The sequence below is a fragment of the Terrapene carolina genome, unplaced genomic scaffold (genome assembly GCF_002925995.2).
Source record: "Terrapene carolina triunguis isolate 2854851 unplaced genomic scaffold, T_m_triunguis-2.0 Scaffold32, whole genome shotgun sequence".
Taxonomy (NCBI): domain Eukaryota; kingdom Metazoa; phylum Chordata; order Testudines; family Emydidae; genus Terrapene; species Terrapene triunguis.
This window is the reverse complement of record NW_020664383.1, coordinates 188,909-216,415: the sequence shown is the minus strand read 5'-3', so window position 1 is coordinate 216,415 and position 27,507 is coordinate 188,909.

Genomic DNA, 27,507 nt, shown 5'->3' with positions numbered 1-27,507 from the left:
GAAAAACCAGATTGGCAGAGCCAGACGAGTACCCAGAAGTCACCTACTACAGGACAGGCCCAACAAAGAAAATAACAGAACGCCACTAGCCATCACCTTCAGCCCCTAACTAAAACCTCTCCAGAGCATCATCAAAGATCTACAACCTATCCTGAAAGACGATCCCTCACTCTCACAGATCTTGGGAGACAGACCAGTCCTCACTTACAGACAGCCCCCCCAACCTGAAGCAAATACTCACCAGCAACCACACACCACACAACAAAAACACTAACCCAGGAACCTGTCCTTGCAACAAAGCCCTATGCCAACTCTGTCCACATATCTATTCAAGTTACACCATCATAAGACTTAATCAGATCAGCCATGCCATCAGGGGCTTGTTGACCTGCACATCTACCAATGTGATATGTGCCATCATGTGCCAGCAATGCCCCTCTGCCATGTACATTGGCCAAACTCTATGCAAAAGAATAAATGGACACAAATCTGACATCAGGAATCATAACATTCAAAAATCAGTAGGAGAACACTTCGACCTCTCTGGTCACTCAGGGTATGTCTACACTACGAAATTAGGTCGATTTAATAGAAGTCAATTTTTTAGAAATTGATTTGATACAGTCGATTGTGTGTGTCCCCATTAAGTGCATTAAGTCGGTGGTGTGCATCCACAGTACCGAGGCTAGCATCGACTTTCAGAGCATTGCACTGTGGTAGCTATCCCACAGTTCCCGCAGGCTCCCACTCATTGGAATTCTGGGTTGAGCTCCCAATGCCTGATGGGGCAAAAACATTGTCAAAAGTGGTTCTGGGTACATGTCGTCAGGGCCCACTTCCTCCCTCCCGCCATGAAAGCAACGGCAAAAAATCATTTCTCGCCTTTTTTCCTGGGTTACCCATGCAGACAACATACCACGGCAAGTATCGAGCCCGCTCAGCTCACTGTCACCGTATGTCTCCTGGGTGCTGCTGGCAGACGCTGTACTGCAGTGCTACACAGCAGCATCCCCTTGCCTTGCCTTGCAGACGGCAGACGGTACAATACGACTGCTAGCCGTCGTCGTCGTCCCCTGGGTGCTCCTGGCCGACCTCGGTTAGGTTGGTCGGGGCAGCCGGGGCAGACATGGGTGCTCCTGGCCTGGACAAAAATGGGAATGACTCCAGGTCATTCTCTTCTTTAAGTTTCGTCTAATGGAGATTCATTCCTGCCTGAAATATCATGCCAGCTGGAGGCTTCTGCCTCAGGCTGCTCTCCCAGTCGGCAGCACTGCACGGTCACACCTACCCCTTGCTCCCATGGCTCATGAAGCCTGGACAGTAGTAAGGAGCAGTTCAACTATACGCTGAGCAAGTGCAGAATGGTGGTAGAATGTGCCTTTGGACGTTTAAAAGCTCACTGGCACAGTTTACTGACTTGGTCAGACCTCAGTGAAACCAATATTCCCATCGTTATTACTGCTTGCTGTGCACTCCAGAATATCTGTGAGAGTAAGGGGGAGACGTTTATGGTGGGGTGGGAGGTTGAGGCAAATCGCCTGGCTGCTGATTACGTGCAGCCAGACACCAGGGCGGTTAGAAGAGCGCAGCAGGGCGCGTTGTGCATCAGAGAAGCTTTGAAAACCAGTTTCATGACTGGCCAGCCTACGGTGTGAAAGTTCTGTTTGTTTCTCCTTGATGAAAACCCGCCCCCTTGGTTCACTCTGCTTTCCTGTAAGCCAACCGCCCTCCCCTCCCCACTTTGATCTCCGCTTACAGAGGCAATAAAGTCATTGTTGTTTCAAATTCATGCATTCTTTATTAATTCATCACACAAATGGGGGGATAACTGCCAAGGTAGCCCGGGAGGGGTGGGAGAGGAGGGAAGCACAGGGGTGGGGGAGTCCTAGGGGCACCCCCTAGAATGGCATGCAGCTCATCATAGAAATGGCATGTCTGGGGCTCTGACCCGGAGCAGCCGTTTGCCTGTCTGGTTCTTTGGTAGGCTTCATGCGGCACTGCTGCGGGTCCCTGTTATAACCTCTGTCCTTCATGCCCTTGGAGATTTTCTCAAATATTCCAGCATTTTGTCTTTTGGAATGGAGTTCAGATAGCACAGATTCATCTCTCCATACAGCGATCAGATGAAGTACCTCTGGGACTCCATGGTCACCTGTGCTGATGAGCTCTGCATGGTCACCTGTGCTGATCAGCTCGCTACGCTGGCCAAACAGGAAATGAAATTCAAAAGTTCACGGGGCTTTTCCTGTCTACCTGGCCAGTGCATCTGAGTTGAGAGTGCTGTCCAGAGCGGTCATAATGGAACACTCTGGGATAGTTCCCGGAGGCCAATACTGTCGAATTGCATCCACACTACCCCAAATTCGACCCAGCAGGGTCGATTTCAGCACTAATCCCCACGCCGGAGAGGAGTACAGAAATCGATTTTAAGAGCCTTTTAAGTCGACAAAAATGGCTTCGTCATGTGGACGGGTGCACGGTTAAATCGATCTAACGCTGCTAAATTCGACCTAAACTCGTAGTGTAGACCAGGGTTCAGTAACAGACTTAAAGGTGGCAATTTTGCAACAGAAAAGCTTCAAAAACAGACTCCAACGAGAAACTGCTGAACTAGAATTAATTTGCAAACTAGATACCATTAACTTGGGCTTGAATAGAGACAGGGAGTGGCTGGGTCATTACACAAATTGAATCTATTTCCCCATGTTAAGTATCCTCACACCTTCTTGTCAACTGTCTGGAATGGGCCATCTTGATTATCACTACAAAAGTTTCTTTTCTCCTGCTGATAATAGCTCATCTTAATTAATTAGCCTCTTAGAGTTGGTATGGCAACTTCCACCTTTTCATGTTCTCTGTATGTATATATATCTTCTTACTATATGTTCCATTCTATGCATCTGATGAAGTGGGCTGTAGCCCATGAAAGCTTATGCTCAAATAAATTTGTTAGTCTCTAAGGTGCCACAAGTACTCCTGTTCTTTCTCCCAGCTGGTGATCCACCCAAAATGGAATTATGCAGTGCAATGTACTATAAGTCGCATCAGCCTTGTGACACTGGCACACCAGGTGTCAGCTCATGCCAAGGCCCCTAAGTCTCACTGAACACTGACAAATGCATAGGTGTTAACTGGTCTGGCTCACCCTGTGTGTTAGTATTGTTTAAATAGGTATTAGATTCATAAAGATGTGTTTAGTGTTCAGACTTTATGAAATGTTTGTGAGTTGCTGCATGCATTAATCTCATTTATAATATCTGTATCCCAGGTTATAGGTTAATATTTAAAGTTTTTGCTCTGCACTTATAAAAGTATTTGCTCTGAAACTGTAAACACAATTGGAGAGAAGCATTGCCAAATGTGAAATACTAGTTTTCCACAAAAGGTGCCATCTCCTTCCCAACAAAAGAAGGCCTATAGAGAGCAGACAAACCATTGTGGAACATCAGAGGACAAACGACTTTATTGATTGCTCCCCTCGACTCCCATGATGAGAAAACGTGCAAATGGATTTATCTGGGGGAAGGAAATAAAAATCCCTGACAAGAAGGAACTGTATCTCTATGCTGCTTGAACACTGAGGGGGGAAAGATTTCTAAGCATAAGCAAGGGACCCCCTGCTATATAACCTGGATTAGCTCTAAAGGACATATAGAGCTTGCATGTTACAGCAACTTCTATTACCATTTGGAACCTAACACTAACTCATTTGTGTGTGCATGTTTAGCTGCTTTAACCTTGTAAATAACTCATTTATTTTTCCTAGTTAATAAATTTGAAGTTAGTTTATTTTAGATGTGAAGGCACACGCCCTCACTCTGGCCAAGAAGAGACTAGCACACTCTTCTGGGCCTGTTCAACACCAACAAGATATATCTGCAGGGCTTGTTCTACCTGGAGTGGGGGAAGTTAAAAGGGATACCCTGCCACAGATAGCAGAGACAGGCCCACCAAGAGGGAGACAGTGGCAGACCTCACCGCTCTCAAAGCTGCATGACCCAGCCTCAGAGCAGTATGCCACAAGAGGAGGGGCTGGCGTTAGACCCTATTTTAGACTAAGCCTGAAGGGCTGACCCAGGAATATTGCCTGATATCCAGGTCACACTTGCCTCTCATTGTTTACCTGTGGACTCCCCTCTTTCCTAAGGGAAGGAAGAGGGGAGAGGACTTTTCTTTTGTTTATTTATTCAAAGAACACACACACACACACACACACACACGGATGTCTGCTTGGGGGCAGCAGGGAGGAAAAAGATCAGAAGTGGGGTCTGGAGGGGACTTAAGGGAGCTATAAGCATTGTCTTTGGTGTGAAATCTGAGGTACAATTAACCTGAGGTAAGTGACTGGTCCTTTGGGACTGGGAGCAACCTGACTATTGTTATGATTTTTGGTGTAAGGGACCATCTATCACAAAGGCAGGCTTGCCTAGGTGGCAAGACAGACCAGAGTACCCAATGGGACTGTCTGGGATTCCATGTTGTGGCCGTTATAATGCTTGAGGAGTTCACACTTGATACTTGGTTGGTGAAATGTAATTATAGAACACAACCAGTTTGGGGTTTTTGCCCTGGTTTGTAATGGTCTACCCCGAGATTGGTACTCATGTTTGTGGGCCACTCCAGACAGCTTAACAAGCCTCTGCTGCTAGTGTCTCCACTAACTTTATCGAAGTAAGTGTTATAAACAACAATGTGTATGTTAAGACTCTGTTGGTTGCTAAACTTTACTTAGCAAGCTAACCTTCAGCTAAAACAAATGTGGAGAAGGGAGGGCTGTTTGTTTGCAAAGCTTTAAAAAATGCTCATATCTATACTCTACCTACTCCCCTGCTCACCACTCCTATTCATGGTGAACATGTCACCCCCTTATAGCCTCTTGTTAACTTTTCCCCTTTCGTGGTCTATTGGAACTTAAATATATCTCTGCTACTAATGCTAACAATTCTTAAATGTATAACAGAGGCATTTCTGTATTGTAAGATTAATGTATGGTGGATACAGAACTGTCATCACACCTCTCACAATCACATACACATACAATATCGCCCATGTGGTACACACCTGTGGAATGTTGGCAAGCTACTCAGTTCCCATTTGAAAGACTCTCTCGTTAAAATCTAGCTTTGCAAACATCTATGTGCTTCCTCCCTCTTTTTTTTAGGAAGTGTAGGAGGAGAAATTATAGCAATTGTTGAGCCAGCCTAACTACCAACATGGTGTTTGATATTACATTCATATCAAACTGCATGGGTGAATTGTGACTCCACTGGCCATTGAATGCAAACCATTCTGGATGGGATTTTCAAAGGAGTAGAAGGCAGCTGGGCTGCCCAACTTGCACTGAAATTCAAGACGACGTGGACACGTAGGTCGTAGTCTCCATTGAAAATCCGAGCCTACTGTTATGGAAACACTACTAAGGCTAAAATCCACAAAGGTATTTAGGCTCTTCACTTCCATTATCCCAAGTGACTTTAAGTGTTCTACTTTAAATGGATGAGATGTTATGGCCCTTTGTGATGTGGATCTGTGAAAATCTAGATATGATAGGCCTCAGATATTTAATACTTTATTACACATACTTTAATCTGTTTTCAGTGCAATAAATCTTCATCGCCCTTCAGCTGAAACTGCTAACAAAGCTGACAATTATTACTAAAAGTGATAGTAGTTCCTCTCATGACGAAACCTGCCCTTGAACAACTGACTGAGGCCCACCAACTTATTTCATGTAGGGTCATAGGAGACACCATCAGCATCATGATTTTCAGTCATTACCAAATTGGGCCAAATTTGAACTTGTGACCTTGTGGTGAAATCTCACAAATGTCACTACCAAAATTAAATTTTTCCACGGTATCTCCACTTTATGAGTATAATCCTGCAGGAATTACTCAAGCAAAACACCCACTGAAGTCAATGAGCACTTTGCCTGTGTGAAGGCAGCAGAAATAAGTACTTAATGATTAATTATAACTGTTTGTACAACCCCGTAGGGAATGTGCTGCTCCTACCTCTCCGTAAGCATATGAGCACTGAGCCAATTATGTGAGTTGTGCTTGGCCCTCCCATGAATTCTCCCTCTCCCTCTGTTTTTAGTGGTAGAGAGGAATCAAGATGTGAGAAGACCTTGCACCAACAAAGCAGGCTGTAGACTTATTGTCAAAACTATAAAAATATATGAAGCGGCTGCCAAAGGAGCCTCAATATGAGCAGCTCAGGCAGCTCTCCCACTGAATGCTATGATCCCAACCTATTCATCTTGGCTCCTGCATGAGGACAGAGACTGTTTCTATTGTATGTTGGTGGAATACTTTGTAACATGTTTTTCCTACACGCTCTGGGGTCCTAGGTGGAATTATATTTTAGAGCCAAAAGAATGGGAATTCCTCTGTTCATATTTAAAGTCTGCAAGCGATTACCGCTTTGTCAGTGTCAATATTTGGGTTGAGGCAGGAGCACATGATTGAACACATCTGAGCAATTTATAGTTAGCATTGATCTGTTTCCCACAGGAACAGGGGGGAAAAAAATCTTTACCCCATCTACTAAAAAGAATATCTAAAGATTAGCGAGACAAGGTGGGTGAGGTCAGATCTTTTATTGGACCAACTTCTGGTTATACAGAGCTCTTCAGAAAGCTCTTCTCTCTCCAACAGAAGTTGGTCCAGTAAAAGATATGACCTCACCCATCTGGTCTCTCTCATATCCTGGGACCAACACAGCTACAATTACACAGCATAATTAAAGATTTTATAGCCGGGATAGAGTGATACCACATTGGCCTATAGTTCTCAAGAACCAATAAAGGAAAGGTCGGTTCCAGCAAAATGATGCTTTTGTCCCATTACAAACCTAGTGGAATAGCTTTAAATAAAAAGGCAGAATAATATGGAATCCAGCAGTCACTTCTGCATCCCAAAGGGCTACCAACCTTTATCCCTAGGAGGGTACTTTCATTTGAGGCTGTGGCAGGGCCTGGTTGTCTCTTCTGCCAGCTCCCTACAGCAGGGGCATTTTCCTCACTCAGCAACACTCCCTTTTTGGCTACACTACGGAGTGGGATCTCAGCAGAGAGAGCCTCTCTGCTGTAGGCAGCTGGTTGAGTGCCAGGAGAGTTTGTGGTAGATTATGCCAAGTGGGTCTGGCTGATCTACTGATCTTCTGTCCTAGTAACCATAATACCCGAGCGCCTCACAAGCTAGTGTATTTATCTCACAACACCCAAGTGAGGTAAGGAAGTGTTTTTCATAGGGCAGACCCCTTCTGGGGTACCTTTCTGCAGCCCTCTCTGGCCCTCTGGCTTCAGCTACCATCTTAACCACTGGCCATTCTTCCAGCATCCCACACAGTTACCCACAACTGTGTCCAAATAAAGCATAGTGGACCCTGGAGCTTCACATGCAGCTATTGAGGTGATTGTGAATAAACACACAGCTTTTAGCAGGAAAAAAAAAAAAGGTGCAAAACTTTCCCCATTGAAGTCAACGGATGTTATGCCACTGACTTTAATGGGGCCAGGATTTTACCACACAGCTTTTTGATCATAGAATTCATGGGCTGCAAAGGCTGCTTGGTACTGTGAGATTAAACCAATTCAGAAAGTATCAGGTCTCGTCAAAATGGGGGATGCTCATCTGTCTATTTGGGTGACATACTATCTATGACAGAGCCACTCATGGAGGCCACAGACCCAAATCTCTGGTAGTCAAGTAGCCTTTTTAAGTGTGAGCCTTAGTAAGGTTTTCTTACCGTTAAAGTTCACTTTCCCCTTCAGTTCATTTCACTTTGACTTCAGTTATGAAACAGGCCATATCAGACCATCAGCATAATTTTCTAAGAGCATCATAAGAAAAGTTTTGGAAGTTAGTTGTTTAAAATGTTTGACATCTTTAAAGTGCTTTTTTGATTGGTTTGGGTGTTTTGGAAAGAGCTGTGTGTAAACAATCCTCTCCCTCACTGAAAAACTCCAGCTTGCTGTCTGTCTGGAGAGCCTTATGTTCATAGATTGTTCGGTGGGGGATTTTTTAGACCTTTGGGCCTGAATTCTCAATTATGGCTTCTGTCACTGGAGGCAGCTGAGGGAGGAAGGATGTCAGCTCTTTATAGTCTCAAGTATGGTGACACCTTTGTGGTTGCAGGTATGTAAAGGAGGGCAGATTTTTTTTTGTCCAAAGAGCAGATTTTATGGACTGGAATTATATTGGCACTGGACTTGACCTCTCCAGGTCCCTTCCAGCCCTACATTTCTATGATGCTATAATGTAAGACAGAGATTAGAAAGATTAATTATTGTTGGAATCAGATTGTTAATGTTATATTAGTGTATTAACGAGCAAGGATAGTAATGACAAGGGGTCAGAAGATGAAGAACCACAACAAAAAATTAGCTCATTTTCAGCAGGGTAATAGTGTAGAGTTCAATATATCTGAAAAATGGCTGTAATAACTGAAACGTTACCATGTCTTGTCTTACAGATGACTAAATAAGGCATTTATTTATAATAATTATGGTATACCCAGGCTAATAGAATTATATATTGGTTCTCTCTACCACTCATCTCTTAGGAAAAAAAGCCTATCTTCAAACAGCAAGTTACCAGCTGCATAATAGTCATTGTTAAAATGGAAAAAAAATCATAAGTAATAGAGGTAAAGGTAACACTGTAGACATAAGGGGTCAAATTAAAAATTGGTATAAGCAGGTGCATTTCCATTGAATGCAATGAATTCCCCCACTTACACCAATCCTGAATATGAACCAATTATTTTAAGCTGAAAATTGTGCTTCTTACATAAAGATCAATTTACATGCCTGAAAGTAATTACAAAATGTCATTTAATTACAGGAAACACTATTCAAGCTGATCCTAGTTGTGTTTTCCTGTTTCCCTTTAGACAACACACCAGAAAAGCTGAATATAAGAATATAAGGCGTGTCAGAAGAATTGGATAACAGAAAGCATTCTACTTTCCAGTGTCATTAAAAATCACTGTTAAAAGAAGAGACGTGCACTTCTGCTGTTTTCTGTTCCTGTTCCATTCAGGCACATAAGTTCAATGCTTCACATGTTCTGTGAATCATAGATCTCACTGCATTTTACTACTTTGGCATTTCCACTGTGTTGTGATGTGATTAACTGGCTATTCCATTTCTTTTCTGTTTCAGATCTCCATAACCTACGTAAAAGGGACAGATTAGCTCTCCAGTGACCAGATGGAGGGTCAGAAAGCATAAGGTTCCCCCACCCCCACACCACCACTCTTTCCAAATTCTTTCTTCTGCCTGATTTTACTACTGTAAAAATCATCATGTGGGCAGCATGAGCTGTAAACTCTGGACACTAACAATGAATATATCAGTGAAGTAGAGTGGTGAAACATCCTCCAGTCATTGTCTGATAGGAGCAGCAGCCAGCTCAGTGATAAATCATGCATTTGATATAACTGACCTACCAACATTATGCCCATCAAATACTCCTTTGTTCAGAAAGGTTTGAATTTTTGGCACCTAGATTCCATTGTACTTGTCAGGTAGTTAGATCTTTTTAGCTCTATTCAGCCCACTGCCAAAAATTTTGTAATTAAGAAGTTGGGGCAAGATCATCAGCTGCTATAAATTGCCATGACTCCAATGAACTTAATGTAGGCACCTTCCTCCATTCTCCTGGGTGCATTCAGAGTTAAATGTGCCTATTTTAGTCACAAAAATAAGCTGTTGTATTCCTGTTAGCACACACAGAGTCAAGACAGCTATAGACAAATAGATTCCCTTCTGTTTCATGTATTAACATTGTGAACTGATTTTCAGTTACAGGGCTATATCTAACGGAGGGCAGAATTTGGGGTTTCCAAAATCTTGATTTCTAGGGATCATACATAAACCAAAAGGGACATTGTTTTATGCAGTGTTGTATTAACCACGTTGGTCCCAGGAAATTAGAGAGAGAAGGTGAGTGAGGTAACATCTTTTTATTGGACCAATTTCTCACCCATCTCGTCTCTCTAAAAATCCAGTAAGCCAGCCACATTTTAGGGTATAGATCAATATTTATTATCAAGCACCCCTCCCTATTCGTCAAACATATTTTACTCTAAAATTCATTGCAACAAAATTAATGGGAAGCCCCCAAATGTTATTTTATAGTCACTTTCCAAAGCAGAACTACACTTTCAGTGATATTCATTGCCTTATACTTGTTGCATAACTAGGAATAGGCAAAATGGATCAGATGGAAATCAGAACCAACCCACAATTACATCCAAAGTGTCCACTGAACCTGAACTGAAACTGTTGAAATTCCAAAACGTTTGGTTAATTTGCCTTTTTTGGAAAGTTTTCTTTTTGCATTTCCCTACACTTCCTGGTTTCTGCTAGTACCAAAAGTTAAAATGCCAAGTTATCACACACACTGATTTTTATACTTTAGCTTGATCAGAAAGAGAAAATATAGGAATGGAAGAGAGAGAGTCTGATCTACCACTCTGAGCTTACTTCAGAGAGCTGCTTGGTTCAGGTAAGCAGGAAGTGTGGAATTCTCAGAAGTACTCAGCATTTGCCAAATTCTGCTCCCACTGAAAATCAACTTCCAAAATTTCTGGATGCCCTTCTGAGCCAAACCTCCAAAACACTTTTTCCAACCATAAAACCTGGGACCACAAGAAGCCATGTAGTTTAATTACGTTGATATCTTTCCAGTTTGTAAGCACCCTAATTTCTGTCTATTCTTATTTTGATCTCCATTCCTTTAAACCAGTGGTTCCCATACTTGTTTCGCTGCTTGTGCAGGGAAAGCCCCTGGTGGGCCGGGCCGGTTTGTTTACCTGCCGCGTCCGCAGGTTTGGCCAATCGTGGCTCCCAGTGTCCACGGTTTGCTGCTCCAGGACAATGGGAGCTGCTGGAAGCGGTGGCCAGTACATCCCTCGGCCCGCGCCGCTTCCCACCTCCCCCATTGGCCTGGAGCAGCGAACCGCGGCCACTGGGAGCCGCGATCAGCTGAACCTGTGGACACGGCAGGTAAACAAACTGGCCCGGCCCGTCAGGGGCTTTCCCTGCACAAGTGGCAGAACCACTGCTTTAAACTACAGAACTCCACTACTTCCCAGATATTGCTATCCAAAATGTGAAATGCCATGCCATATCTGTTGTGAGTGACAAGGTGTACAACAGGGATTTGACACTCTTTTTAAAACAAAGTTTCCTGTTCCAGAGTTGTCAGTTTTAAATCAAAAGGGAATAAAACATGCTCACGTACTTATATTATAGAAGATGTAACTTGCATCTTACATCTTCTATGATATAAGTACGTGAGCATGGGCATGTCTAGTCAGCAAATCACTTAAACATGTGCTTAGAGCCAAATCAGGGCCTAGACTAGGGACTGATTCAATTAAAAAAAAAAAAAAAGATATCTTACTGCTTCTATATTTCAACAGCCCACACAAGCCTCAAAATAAATTTGGGGGACTTACACAGCCTTTCATGAGCTTCTATATTGCAGAGCAAGATAAATTTTGATTGAATTTTGCCATTACTTAGGTTAGAAGCCAGTAGTTTTTACTACACATTTTTTCCATGATGTTACTAGATATTATTTCATGGCACTGCCTATTGTAAGTTACATTAATGTAAAATAGTTTTAAAAGCATGTTGCCTCCAAGTGTTCATATTTTATTCAGTTTGGAAATTTAGATTCAGCCAGGCTCTGTAGCTAAAAGTTAGAATTCCAGTTTCAACTTAAACAGTTTGTTCCATCCAGTAGTTATAAAAACATTGCTTGATTTAGGGATGAACTCTCCTGATGACAGAAGAAAAACATCCTGCTTTGAACTTTTATATACTAACCTTCTCCAGTCATTTAAAAAGGTAGATATTATAAATCACCCTGGAAACACTAGCAGATGCATCCAGTTTTCTATATTTAAAAATAGTTGCATTTCCTAGCAGAAATACACAATGATAATAAATAATAGTTAGGCTCATTTAAATTATATCATCAAGAACACAATATTATGCTGATGGGTGCTAATGGCTTCTAGCAAGTGGGTCTTGGATCCAAAGCCAACCACAGACCTCATTAAAGCCAGTGGATGTGCCACTCACTCTTCAGGCTCAACAGAAGAAGCGGTCAAGTCCCATTAGGTAGTAAAAAAAAAAAAAAAAAAAAAAAAAACGGAGAAAAAAGAATAAGAAAAAAAAAAAAAAAAAAAAACCAGCTGTGAACAATGGTGGTGACCACTCAAAGCAATGTCCAGACCAGAGCTAATGCAGGTAGATTAACAGGGATTGCAATATTAGTTTTCAGGCAGAAAGCCGTGAAGATTTGAGAGTGTGGCCCTGTGAGGAAACAGAGAGAGCACTTCTTGGGCACAGAACTTCCTAGAGCGGCAGAGTTGGGGATTTATGAGCAAAGGAACTATCTGCTGTTTGTTTTTACTGTATTCAGGGAAACAAATTTGTGTACATCTTTTGTAAGTTAACGATTTCTCACCCTTACATAAACCAAATCCTGAATGTTGGTTTATTGCTTGGGCTGAAGGGGCAGCATTATTCAGACGTCATGAATGGTAGTTAGCCAGTTAGCTCTCCTAACAAGGAAAAATACTGATTAACACATTGGGTTGTATTTAGGCTTAACACAACTGAGCAAATTATTCAATATTTATAACTAACCTGAAGGGGGTTTTTTTTGCCTCCCCCCATTAGGGGAAAATCTTAAATTTATTCATTATTCAGAATAATGAATTTCTTCATCAAATAACTCTTATCAGATAATCATGAATATTGATCATAGTGTGAATTTTGAATTGTGTATGTTTCTTTCATGAGCAAATAAATTCATACTTGTATTCACAAATGCTCTTTCCTAAAAATTCATGGGAACAAAAGGTATTTGCCAAAGTGTTTGTGCAAAAGTATGTTGAATCATGAGTCAGCTTTAGCAAATATGTTCATAAAAAAGGGACTTCCAAAATGTGCTCACTTCTGCTCACAAATGATAAAGCTATATGCAAATTATGAAATCCTCCAAATAAGTAATTAAATCATGATATCACACTACACAATCATGCATTCTGAATGTGCCATTATTTTTCAGTAAAGTTTTAGATCAGTGATGTCCAAACTTTTTAACTTGAGAGTGAAACACATGGTTTCAAAGAGGTCAAGGGACCAGAATCAGTTCTTGGGGTCAGATTTTCTACCTTGCTCTACTCCCTTTGCATCACAAGTGTCCTGGGAAGATATAGGAGTTGGCTATGCCAGCTCAACCTCTTTCTCCTCAGCCCCAGATGCAAACCTCCCAAGAGGGAGAGAGGAAAGGCTAGAAGATGCTGTCCTCCAGCTATCCTCAGTAGGTGTATTGTTCCCTGAGGCCGCTCTACCCTATACCAGGACATGAAGTTGCTCGGAGGGTTTGGAATATTTGAGTAATGCAATTTATTACATGGATATCACCATATATATATACATACATACATACATACATACACACAGTCTCTTCATATGCTAAAAAATACAGGCACAAAGAAAGTGGCATAAAAACCATGAGCTTAATGTTCAGGTGTATTTCTGTTTCTTACCAATGTTTCTTTCCTAATATTGTCATAGCCCTAGCTTAAGAAGTTACATTACATTGATTTGAATTACAACATATATATTTTAGATCGGGGTCGGCAACGTTTGGCACGCGGCTCGCCAGGGTAAGCACCCTAGCGGGCCGGGCCAGTTTATTTACCTGCTGACGCGGCAGGTTCGGCCGATCGCGGCCCCCACTGGCTGCGGTTCGCCGTCCCAGGCCAATGGGGGCGGCGGGAAGCCGCGGCCAGCACATCCCTCGGCCCGTGCCGCTTCTCGCCGCCCCCATTGGATGGGGGTATTTTAAAAAAACTAACAAAATCATCCAAAACACAGGACTTGGTAGTAATGAGGGACTTCAATTACTCAGACATCTGTTGGGAAAACAACACAGCAAGGCACAGATTATCCAACAAGTTCTTGGAATGCACTGGGGACCATATTTTTATTTCAGAAGATGGAGAAAGCAATTAAGGGAGAGGCATTTCTAGATTTGATTCTGACAAATAGGGAGGAACTGGCTGAGAATTGAAAGTGGAAGGCAGTTCAAGTGAAAGTGATCATGAAATGATGAATTCATGATTCTAAGGAATGGTAGGAGGGAGAACAACAAAATAAAGACAATGGATTTCAAGGCGGCAGATTTTAGCAAACTCAAGGAGTTGGTAGGTAAGATCCCATGGGAAGCAAGTCACTTCCAGTCCTACACTTCTATGATTCTATATTGGTATACAGCAGAGTGAAAAATACTATAATACAAACTAATGTAATGACACTTTTTAAAGCAAGGGTTATGTACGTAGCAGAGGAAAAAATTAATGAGAAACAGATGAACACAAAGGAGCATTCTGAGCTAAATAGTATGTGTGGTTTTGTTTTGGCATGGTTTTTGTAGCACATGGAGCAATAGTATGTAGATAGACTATGAAGAGTCAAATTGTTTTAAAAATGTAGATCTCATCAGGTAAAGAGGCTTTCTTTTAAGGCGAAAGCTAATTCTGTGCATCTCAGGAGAACTCTGTACTTCCGAATTACAATTAATTAATTCTTCCACATCTAGGAATCCCCAAACAACAGAACCATCAGAGGAGTGTTGTTTCAATCAGTTCTGACTGGTGGGTGAGGAAGCTAGTTCTTTCCTGAGGGAACATTCTTGTTTGTACTTAGATCTGTAAAACACTATATGTTTTAGATACTGGCTCAGAGACTGCATTTTTCCCTGTTGTTCTTCTCAACAGTTGACATCAGCAAGGATGCCCCGTGGGTGAAATTCTGGCCCTATTGAAGCCAGTAGTAAATCTCCCATTGACTTAAGTAGAGCCAGAATTCCACCCCAAAGGACTATATGAGCCCAAGATGGGCTCAGTAGAGAGCCTTCAACTCAAACTACTAGCCCAGGGGTCGGCAACGTTCGGCACGCGGCTCGCCAGGGTAAGCACCCTAGCGGGCCGGGCCAGTTTATTTACCTGCTGACGCGGCAGGTTTGGCCGATCGCGGCCCCCACTGGCCGCAGTTCGCCGTCCCGGGCCAATGGGGGCGGCGGGAAGCGGCGCGGGCCGAGGGATGTGCTGGCCGCGGCTTCTCGCCGCCCCCATTGGCCTGGGACGGCGAACCGCGGTGAGTGGGGGCCGCGATCGGCCGAACCTGCTGCGTCAGCAGGTAAATAAACTGGCCCGGCCCGCTAGGGTGCTTACCCTGGCGAGCCGCGTGCCGAATGTTGCCGACCCCTGTACTAGCCCAACAAAGCCTGTAAGCACAATGTAAAGCTCAGCTAGTTACTCAGGCTTTTGGTTTAGAGACGTTGCCTGAAAAAATTGGGAGTTGTGAGAGACTAGATTGCTTGTACATTGTTCTGCAAAATATTTTAATTTTTTGGTGTTACAGTAAACTACAGAATTTATTTTCACATATATTATTGGTGTGGGCTAATGGAATAAAATTAATGTATCCATCTAGTAATAATAATACCTTGCTCTTATACAGCTGTTTTAATCAGTAGATCTCAAAGCACTTTACAAAGGAGATCAGTATCAGCAGTAGTAGTATAGTAGATAAGTATTCTTTGGGAAGAATTCATGTAATTTATGACGTAAACTCCTGCACACAATCAATCATCCAACGGAAAAGCAGCTATTACCAGGTATTTCAGTGTTTTGGGAGGAGCAATTCTTTTGTTGTTAAAAGACAGCCAAAATGGTTTTATATTCTTAAATATTACATGTTAAGTGTTGTATTTAAAACTTTTCTTAAGTGAAAGGCAAACTAAAATACACAGAGGGCTGTGAGTTTGAGGCCTGTTTCTTCTCTTGAAAAGCTCTAGCTCTACCACAGAATCATAAAACCATAGGGTTAAAAGGGACTGCAAGTCCAGTGACTCACAACCTTTCCAGACTACTATACCCCTTTCAGGAATCTGATTTGTCTTGTGTACCTCCAAGTTACACCTCACTTAAAAACTACTTGCTTACAAAATCAGACATAAATATACAAAAATGTCACAGCCCACTATTACTGAAAAATTTTGAACTCTCTCATTTTTACCATATAATTATCAATCAATTGGAATATAAATATTGTGTTCACATTTCAGTGTATAGTATATAGAACAGTATAAACAAGTCATTGTCTGTATGATATTTTAGTTTGTACTGACTTTGCTAGTGCTTTTTCTGTAACCTGTTGTAAAACTAGGCATATATCTAGATGAGTTGATGTACCCCCTGGAAGACCTCTGCGTACCCCCAGGGTTGAGAACTAGTACTGCTGGTTGAGAACCACTTATCTAGTCTAACCCTCTGCCAAGATGCAAGATTTATTGTGTCTAAACCATCCAAGACAGATGGCTATCCAGCCTCTTTTTGAAAACCTCCAGTGAAGGAGATTCCATGGCTTCCCTAGGCAGTTTGTTCAATTGTCCTACTGTTCTTACAGTTAGGAAAGGTTTTCATGAGATTTAATCTCAATCTGCTATGCTGTAGTTTGAACCCATTGCCTCTTGTCCTGCCCTCTGTGGCAAGAGAGAATAATTTTTCTCTAGCTTTCTTATGGCAGCCTTTAAAGTATTTTGAAGACTGCTATCATGTCCCCCCATAATCTCCTCTTTTCCAAACTAAACATACCCAGTTCCTTCAGCCTTTGCGCATATGGCTTGCATTCTCTCGCTTTGGTCATCTTTGTCGCTCATCTCTGGATCCTTTACAGTTTCTCTACATCCTTTCTATACAGCTGTGACCAAAAATTGGACACAGTACTCCAGCGGAGGCCTAACTAGTGCTAAGTAGAGTGGTACTATCACCTCACATGACTTGCATGCTATTTCTCTGTTAATGCCACCCAAAATTGCATTTGCTTTTTTTGCAACAGCATCACATTGTTGATTCCTGTTGAGGTTGTGATCAATCACAACTCCCAGATCCTTCTCAGCAGTGCTGCTGTCAAGCCATTTTTCCCCTATTCTGTATTTGTGCATTTGTTTTTTCTTCCCTAAGTGTAGCACCTTACATTTGTCTTTGTAGAATTTTATGTTGTCTATAACCCATTTCTCCAATTTTTCAAGATCCCTTTGAATTTGAGTTCTCTCCTTCTATCCTCTATAGTGTTTGCCACCGCACCCCCACCCCAGCATTGTGTCATTTGCAAGTTTGATCAGTATGCGCTCTATTCCTACATCCAGGCCATTAATAAATATGTTAAACAACATCAGACACAGAATGGATCCCTGGAGAACCCCACTTGAGACTTCTTTCCAATCTGACATCATTCCATTAATAGTTTCTTTGTTTGTGGTTGTTTAACCAATTATGTATCCACTTAATGGTAGTTCTATTGATCCTGCATTTCTCCAGCTTATTTATGAGATCGTCATATGGGACTGTGTCAAAAGCCTTGCTAAAATCCAGGCATATTATGTCCACCACATTTCCCCTATCCTCCAAACCAGTTACCTTGTCAAAGAAGGAAATAAAGCTGGTTTGGCATGATTTATTCTTGGTAAATTGGTGCTGGCTCCTAGTGATCACCCCTTCATCCTCCAGGTATTTGCAAGTGGATTGTTTTATACATTGATCTAGTAGCTTCCCAGGTATTGAAGTTAGGCTGACTGTTCTATAGTTCCCCGGCTGCTCCTTTTCCACCTTTTTTAAAGATGGACTATGTTAGCCTTCTCCAGTCTTCTGGGATAGCTCCTGTCATCCATGAGTTTGCAATTATTATTGCCAGTGGCTCCAAGATTTCTTCAGCTAATTCCTTCAGCACCCTGTGATGAATAGCATCAGGCCCTGCTGAATTGAATTTATTCAGATTAGTCAGCTCTCTGATGTGTTCTTTACTTTTCCTGATCTGCATCCCTTCCCCTTTATTGTCTATGATAACTTCACTAGTCATCCGGTCGCATGTTATTTTTTGTGTGAAGACTGGAGCAACGTAGGCATTGAGCAGCTCTGCCTTCTTATCATCTTCTGTTACCAGCTCACCTTCTCCATTGAGCAGCAGGCCCATACCATCGCTGATCTTTCTTTTTTGTCTGACATATTTGTAGAAACTCTTCTTTTTTGTCTCCAACACTTCTTGCCAGTTGTAACTCATTCCTTGCCTTGGCTTTCCTAACTCTGTCCCTACACGCTCATGCTATTCCCATGTATATATCCTTAGTGACATTTCCTATATGTATCCCCTTGGGGGTTTACATAGCTAAAAATCTCCTTGTGTAGCCACATTGGTCTCCTATAGCTCTTCTTATCTTTCCTCTGCATTGGAATAGCTGGAGCCTCTAGTATTACATCTTTTAGGAATTGTCAGACCTCTGACTCATTTTCTTCCTAATTGGTCTTTCCATGGGATCTTACCTACTATTTCTCTGAGTTGGTTGAAATCTGCTGTTCTCATGTCTTCCTTTCCAGAGGATCTTGAATTGTCTCAGAACATGATCACTTCCTCCTAAGTTCCCAACCACCTTCATGTTCACACCTAATTCATCCCTGTTGGTCAAAAAAAGATCCAAAATGGATGACCCTCTAGTTGTTTGTCCCCTACACATGCTAAGAACTTTCAGGACATATTATGTTTTGCTTCCAACAGCTATCAGGGAAGTTAAAATCCCCCATTAATACTAGCTCATGTGTTAGCTAGTCTTGTCACATGCTTGAAGAATGCCTCATCCACTTCTTCTTCTTGATTTGGTGGTCTATAATAGCTCCCCCTCCCCCACACCGTAACATCACTACTATTCTTTTCCCTTTTTCTCATCCATTTTTTTTTTCTTTTCTGCAATTTTCTCTGAGCCTTAGGCCAGTTAGTACACATTACTCAGCATGTGCAAAGTTTCATGTAATAGCACATTCATAGGTTTCAAGGCCAGAGGACACCAATATGATCATCTAGTATGGCTTCCTGAACAACTCAGAGCACAAAGGCTTAGGCTCCTTTAAAAATCTCAGCCTTAAGGGAATTAGGTACCGAATCCTCATTGAATTTCAATAGGGAATATGCACCTAAGGATCATTCAAAAACCACACTACATCTCCACTGAAGGCACTAACGCCAGCTGCATACATCAGACTCAGCTTACCCCAGTGCTCAGTAATGTACAGAAGCATGTATGCCTACCAGATATTGTTATAGTCAGGTTCTGATGGATAAAATGTCTCTTATTCTGCTATTAATCTCTTGTGTTATGTTTCAAGTTATCATACATTTAACATCTATGTTCACCCTTCAGACAGCTCTGCTCCTCTGAAACAATGTATCTAATGAAACAGGCTAAAGCATGCAAGAGCTGCAGAGAGTCTTTGGCTCAGGTAAACTCATTTGTGACAGTGAGAATGAGATAAATGAAGTCAACATCTGACTGTTTTTAGAGCCTGATCCAAAAGGCAAAGGCTTCTTTGACTTTAGTGGGTGTTAAGTCAGGGCCCTAGAGCATGCTGTGAAGTCACCTTTTTTCTAAATCTTTTCCACCATGACCAAGGTGTGGAAAAACAACAAGCAGCAGAGTTTCCTAGATAAGGTAATGATCATGATGCTCAGTGAATTCTCCTGTTAACATTGCCATCATACATCAGCACTTGGGGCCTGATACAATGCCCACTGAAATAAATGGGATATTAAAATGTCTTTTTTAGTGTCCATCACTGTAAGCTGTTATTGTTTTAACAGATGGGCATCTACAACATGGATTGTCCCCCACTGTGGCTAAGTTGCATTAATGTGCTTAACAGAGCTCTTTTGATTACATGCCTTGCTACCTCAGAATGTAGAAATCTGGCAGTTAGATTGGCCAGTGCTGCACGATTGCTCCTGCTAGGTGCAATGCCAATTTCATTTTACTACAAGGAGAGAGATGGCCTGGCACCATCTTTCAATCCTGTTTAAACGATCCAGTTTGTCTGCCAGAAAATTGCAAACCCACATGAAAAACAACCAGTTCTATGATGTCGTAATCACAATTTTCCATCGGCCATGTACATAAGGGGAGATATGATCTCTCCCTCTCTTATATATATATATATATATATATATATATATATATATATTATATATATATATATATACACACATATACACACATATACACACATATACACATACATATATATATCAGAGGGATAAATACCAGGGAGGGAGAGGAATTATTTACTCTCAGTGCCAATGTGCACACAAGAACAAATGGATATAAACTGCCCATCAGGAAGTTTAGACTTGAAATTAGACGAAGGTTTCTAACCATCAGAAGAGTGAAGTTCTGGAACAGCCTTCCAAGGGGAGCAGTGGGGGCAAAAGACATATCTGGCTTCAAGACTAAGCTTGATAAGTTTATGGAGGGGATGGTATGATGGGATAGCCTAATTTTGGCAATTAATTGATCTTTGACTATTAGCGGTAAATATGCCCAATGGCTTGTGATGGGACACTAGATATGGTGGGATCTGAGTTACTACAGAGAATTCTTTCCTGGGTGTCTGGCTGGTGAGTCTTGCCCACATGCTCAGAGTTTAGCTGATCGCCATATTTGGGGTCGGGAAGGAATTTTCCTCCAGGGCAGATTGGCAGAAGCCCTGGGGGGGTTTCACCTTCTTCTGCAGCGTGGGGCCTGGGTCACTTGCTGGAGGGTTCTCTGTACCTTGAAGTCTTTAAACCACAAGTTGAGGACTTCAATAGCTTAGACATAGGTCAGGGGTTTGTTACAGGAGTGGGTGGGTGAGATTCTGTGGCCTGCGTTGTGCAGGAGGTCAGACTAGAAGATCATAATGGTCCCTTCTGACAAAGTCTATAACACATGATGATCCTTAAAGCAAAGTGCTGAGGTTGCCCTGCCTACCCCCATGTTACTAGCCAAATCAAATTTGAAGTACTTCAAGTAACAGAACAATTCATATAGCTCAAAAATCTAACAAAATTAGATATATTTCTAATTTATTTTAAATGACTAAATTCTATTACTATTCTAAGGGTGATTCTAATTCTATTTTGATCTACATTATCAGGGTTAGACAGGTTTAATTATTCATAAAACAATCCCACAAAAGCGGATATAAATAAAGGGCCCAGTGATTCCCTCTGTCATTGATGAGATGAGTCCACAAATAGGGGGATTCTGCCTGGGTAGCATATTCCCCTTGTTCTTCATCTCATAGCGTGCAGTATCTGGATGGCTTCTTAAGGACAAGGAACTGGAACAGCACAAACTAAAAAGGTGAAGGTGCAACATTTTTCATTGAGAGCTTTTCTCCCAAGTGTTTGTCAGATGTTTGAGTAAAATACAGTACATATTAACAAAATTCTATAAAAGGTCAGACTAAACATCACTTATTTCAATTTCAAAGATTTCAGTTAATTTTCTCTTCTGTCAGAAGCACGCTAGTTTAACTCCTACAGAGCTGCTCCACCAAATATGGTAAAGTCAAGTAGGGATTTTACTAGTCTAAAAAATGCACACATACCGGTCTTTATGTATTTTAAAAAGAAAAAAAAAGGACAAAACTTATTTTCCTCTTTATGTGTCACCTTCAAGAAAGTGACGAGAGAGGAGCATGCAAACATGGTAAAAAAAAGTGTGACATTTTACCTGAAAAAAAAAACCCCACCATTTCAGGCAAGGTTTCATTCTATTAGTGTCCATTTCTGATATTCTGGAACACTGGTTATTCTTCCCATAGCAACATACAAAAATGTCCAAGGACCCTGTCATTTGTAACTTTTTCAGTGAAAAATAATTTTTCAGAAGCTTTAAAATGGAGTTTTGGAAAAACACATGCAAAGCACCTCTGTTGCCTGAGAATACAAATCAAGGAAAGAAAGTTGTTGGTGAACTTATTTATTGCCTCACTTATCTCATCTTGTAAGACAGATATTATTCATAAAATATGTTTTGGGGATGGGGACACATTTAACCCTGTCTAAATCTTTCCTTTACCATAGTGCATCCAGTGGAAATTGATACACAAAAGGCTTTGCTGGTGTAAGTACTGGTACAGAATTCTGAGGCAAGAAGTCTATTGGGAAGATGAAATGACAGCTGAAAGCAGCTACTAAAACTCTCTACTAGGGGAATGGCCATTTTAGGGGGGGACAATGCAGCCCAAAAAGTGGGCAAAAGTGTATCAGTTCTCCAAACACCTCCTCTCAAAGGACCTAATACAACAAAAATACTTAAGCACACGCTTAAAGTTACAACCATGCATAATGGCATTGCTGAATTAGGACCACAGTTGGGATTGTATAAGTCTCTCTATGACGGTGTTTGGGAAGGAAGGAGAGGAGATTTTTATTATTATTCATTTTCCTTTCTTTTGCTGAAGGAGCTATAGTGAACAAAGGTGTAGATCTCTGATATAACTATGTAAGAATTATGTTAACTAGTGAATTTAGAAACAGCTCTATTATTCCTCACAGAAAGAGCGGTTTGCTTCTTCACTACATTGGTGAATGTATAATTCTTGGCCAGTGCAATGTTGTTTTAAAGCCTTTATTTTATTTTTTTTTGGACAGGCAGGCATATAATTAAAGCTATGGTTTGCTATCCAATGACCTAATTTTCCTGATTGAATTGTAGAGACAGGGAGAGTAGTGTTGCAAATATACCATTTTAATAGTTAAATGAATACAATTTGAATGGGGCATTTAAATAATTGGTTTCCAGAAACAATACATTTCAAATTTGCGTGGTAATTGTGCCCACTTTCAATCTGATAGGTACTACTGATTGTGGTGGATTTCCTTCCGGCCCATTGCACTAAAATCTTCTATTACTATAAAATAAAAACATTTTTTTTCTCACATGTACGTCAATGGCAGCAGATCAGTTTTCAAAACCTGTTCCAGTTCCTAAGTGACTCAGCTTCTCAACATTATACTGTTTGCACAAAGAAAGTAACTAATCCTTGGAGTAAGCAGACAAATTGCAACTAGTCACTACCAAAATTTATAACACTAAAGGTCATGTAAAATGACTTGCTTCCTTAAAATATTACCCCATGTGTGACTTACATCTCTTACATAAAATGTATAATTTGTGACACAATGGCAGTGGTAACAATAGAACAGGGAAAAGAAAATATTTGCACTTGGCAATGGAAACAGAACAAAACTGATTGCCAGCAAGAATTTATATTTATATTTATATTTATATCATTTATGTCTTGATTTAGTAAATTAGGGAGGCATTTCTAGATATCTCTATTGTTATTCCTTGTATATCATCATTCCAGCCCCGTTTCAGTCCTTCACAGCACTGTAGTTTATTCAGCACGAAACGTAAGAAACCACACCAACTCATGTTCCATAATGAAGTACTAAACAAGTGGCTTAATAAATTGAGTCAATTCAGAGATTCTGGGCCACATTTGTAAAGGTATTTAGGTGCCTAGCGAGTTTTTTCAAAAATACCTACAGGTCTAAAACTCATTGATTTCAATAGGTGTTAGGAACCTAGATGCTTTTGAAAAACCCACTAGGCACCTACATACTTTAAATATCTGGCCCTTTATCTAGGCTCGTGGCTCTCTTATTATTTAAAATATCAAAATAAAAAAACCCACCACCACCAATTTCCCTCATTATTTATTACCGGTCTTAAATATTTCCAAGGCACCTATCACTTAAGTGTAAAGTATGTCACCATCTAAAGGTATGTCTACCCTGCACAATAAGTCCAGGTCTGTGGGACCAGGTTGTGGACTCAGCATTTCCAAGCCCATACTTAAGCATCCACACTGCATTGTAAACCTGGATTTACAACTGCTGGATCCAAGTCTCAGTCATGCTAACACCGCCTTACTGCACTACACAGATCTTCTCTTTTGGGTCTGTGGCTTGACCTGTGTCCACACTGCAAAATGATAGCGTTTGGATCCAAGTCATAGCAAAATTCAGGCCTGACCCCTGCCCTCCCCCAACTAGGTTCTAGGGTCTGGGTCCTCAGCGCTTGTTGACTCAAGTCAGACTGATTTATGTGTGGAAGGAAGGGGGACTTGGGCTCAAACCTGAGCCAAAGGCCGGGCTTAGTTTACAGCGTAGGCCAGTGGTCCCCAACCTTTTCCGTGGGGCGGGCGCCGGATGACTAGACGCCGAGGACTGTGGCCGCCAGACAAGCAGCTGCCGAAATGCCACCATGAAGCAGCAACATCAAGAGACGTCGCCGCCGAAATGCCGCTGAAATTCGGCGGTAGTGCTTCTTGACGTTGCCACTTCACGGCGGCATTTTGGTGGCTGCTTGTCTGGCGGCCAGTAGGCAGATGCACATGGATGCCCCAGCGGGCTCCCTGGCACCCATGGGCACCACATTGGGGACCCCTGGCATAGGCATACCCTAAAAGGGATCTACACTACAGCCCAGGCCCTGAAACCACATGGGAGGAGAGAGAAGGAGGTCTCAGAGCTGGGGCTTCCTCCAGCCCAACCAGGAAGGTCTAACACAGCTATTTTTAGTCCCGCAGCTTGAGCCCCACAAGCCCAGGTCAGCTGACCCAGGCAGAGAGACATGGTGCCATGGGTTTTTTATTTCAGTGTAGATGTACAACACGATTACAAAACAAAATCTACTAATAGGATTAATGAAAATGACTTATTTCTAAAGTACACTTCTAAGACAATCAGTATATCAGTCATCTTCATAGGGACATGCTGCAAGTTTATCTGTCTTTTTGTTATGAAAAATATTAGCTATTTTTATGTAAAATTTTGGGGAGAAATATCCACAAAAATATAGTTTTTTCCTCCAAAAAATTGAAATAAAAATGTTTTGCGTTTCAAAAACTGAAATATTTACGTGGTTTATTTCCCCCTCCTCCTTTTTTTTCCTTCCCTTTTCAGTGGGAAATTTTGGTTTTCATCAAAAAACTTAGAACATGCAAACAAAATAAAAAATTTTTCACAAAATCATTTGCTCAAAAAAAGATGCCATTATCCATCAAAAAGTGTTTAACAGAAACAATTAAGTCATTTCTAGTGATGGGCCAGATCCTGCTCACCTTTTGCAGCTGAGTTGTCCCACTGAAAGTAATGGGATTACTCATGTGAGTAAAATGAGCAGGATTTGACTAGTAATGGGTTTCCAATATTTCACAAAATTTCACTTCAAAATACAGTAGGTCCTACTTCATTTAGATCACATAGGTATAGGAGATATACACAAGTATTTATTCCACAGGTCTTATGGACAGACAGATGTAAACCATTTCTAACCATATTTGGTACTCAAGCACATTCTGCTAGGACCAGATCCAAAGTGCGCTGAAGTCAATGAAGACTCACATTGAATTCAGTTTTCAGAGTAGCAGCCGTGTTAGTCTGTATCCGCAAAAAGAACAGGAGTACTTGTGGCACCTTAGAGACTAACAAATTTATTAGAGCATAAGCTTTCGTGGGCTACAACCCACTTCTTCGGATGCATATAGAGTGAAACATTGAGGAGATATATGTACACACATACAGAGAGCATGAACAGGTGGGAGTTCAGTGATGATTGGACTGAAGCACTAATGTGCAGGATGAAATTTATCCACTTGCAGTGATAGCCAAATCCATATTTTTAAGGAGTTACAAATCAGGCATCCATGTATTGCATGAGCATGTCTCTGATGATGTTTTACTATGAACTGATGCATTTCAAACACACGGTGATAATGTAGGACCAAATTCCACAGCCTTTACTCCAGCAAATCACTTAATTTACTTCAGTGGTGCTTTGCCTGAATAAGGAATGCATGCTTTTGACCCATGCTACTTTTCAAACATTGATTTGTTAAGTCTCATAACACTCTTGGAAAAATGATTGCAAACAGAGGCAGTTAGGGGGGAAAACATGCAGTTAGTTGGAATGACTTACCCAAGACTACAGAGGCAGCTGAGTGTCCAAGCCAGGACAGCACGGAGCATTGCTTAGCTTCTGATTCCACGCTTAGCCCACTGTACTGGATCTCTCCTGCTTTTAGCAGATGTGGATAAGTGATTGGCAATGCCATTGTTAATTTGTTTCATTTATTATTTACCATCCAACAGGAAGAGGACAGGTGAAGAGGAGGAGACCGGTCTCACCCTTTGCCGGGAAGCCAAAATTGCCCAAATAAAACTTGGATTACATCATCTTTAAAGATATTACTAATTAGACATGAACTAATTATTGTGCTCCAGCCCATCTTAGATGGAGTGCTTGCATTCTGATTTATCACACTAATCTTTATGAATGAGATGAAAAAAGTGGAATAGCACAAGCATTAAGTGCCAGCTGAAGAATAGAGGACAGCACTGCATGTATAATGGAACTTCCTCGAGCATCTTTTAACTTTCTTAGGGCCAGAGTGGAGTACCCTTACTGACAAGGAATAATTTACAGCATGAGTAGTCACAATGAAGTTAATAGGGCTACGTGTGGAGTAGGGTATTACCCAATGTGAGAATAAAGATATTGCAGTTTGGCCCTTATATCATCGTTATTAATGAATTTGGAACAGGGCATTTTAAGAGATGTATGTTGGGTTTTGGTCCCGAAGGTGCACACTATAAAATTATTTAATTTGTGGTGCTGGTGTTTGGTGAATGGCTTTTTGGAGAGCTTTAATAAGTGACGTTTCCATCTCATGTCTTCTTAACAGAATCTAAAATTTATTAGAAGAGAGGTACAGTAGGAGAAGTAGATAATCTGTTACCTTTGCTACTAAAAATAAGGCATATTCTGGCTCAGGTTAACATAGTATACATCTATGTAAATCATCTACTTATCAGACAGACTGTCCCTGGGGTCATTTGGCCCAGTATAAAAGGGGAAGGGGATAGAGAACTTCACCTCTAAAGCAGCATTCTGGATTCTCACCCTGCCACCCCTACCTGTGGCATGGGGGTAACTACAGACCTAGGATTTCAGTAACTCCAGTATAATTCCAGCAGGGGGGGAAAGCTGGGACCAAATTAGGGTCCCTATATTGGTTTGATTACTGTTATGTTCACAGCACACACAAAGAGAAGCTAGATAAAAATATAAAATACTCTTTCTGGAAGGTTGCACCATAACACTATTCCTTAGAATTCAGAACCCTAACACACACAAGCCTAAAACAGAGAGAGACAGGCTGCTCCCTAAAAACAGAGGGATACCGCACCTCACTTTACTGTATGCTGGTTCAAACTGAATGCTGTTCACATGTTTCCCTAGAAAGCCCCCCTCGCCTGCAAGCAGGATCAGGGGGAAAAAACCCTAATTTAAAATGATAGCTTACAATTTTAATACGTTTTTTCCAATATACCACAGTTCCCACCAGGGCTTCTTTCTGAATTGTCATGTACAATTGTCTTTACCTTGATGGGATCCCATATCTTCTCCCCTGCTACAGTTCTGTTTCACAACTATCATACAAAGATGCTGCCCTGTAGCAAATAGCCAGATCAGTCTCTCTAGATGTCAAGGTCCCTACACTCACTTCAGTCTATTCACAAGTTTA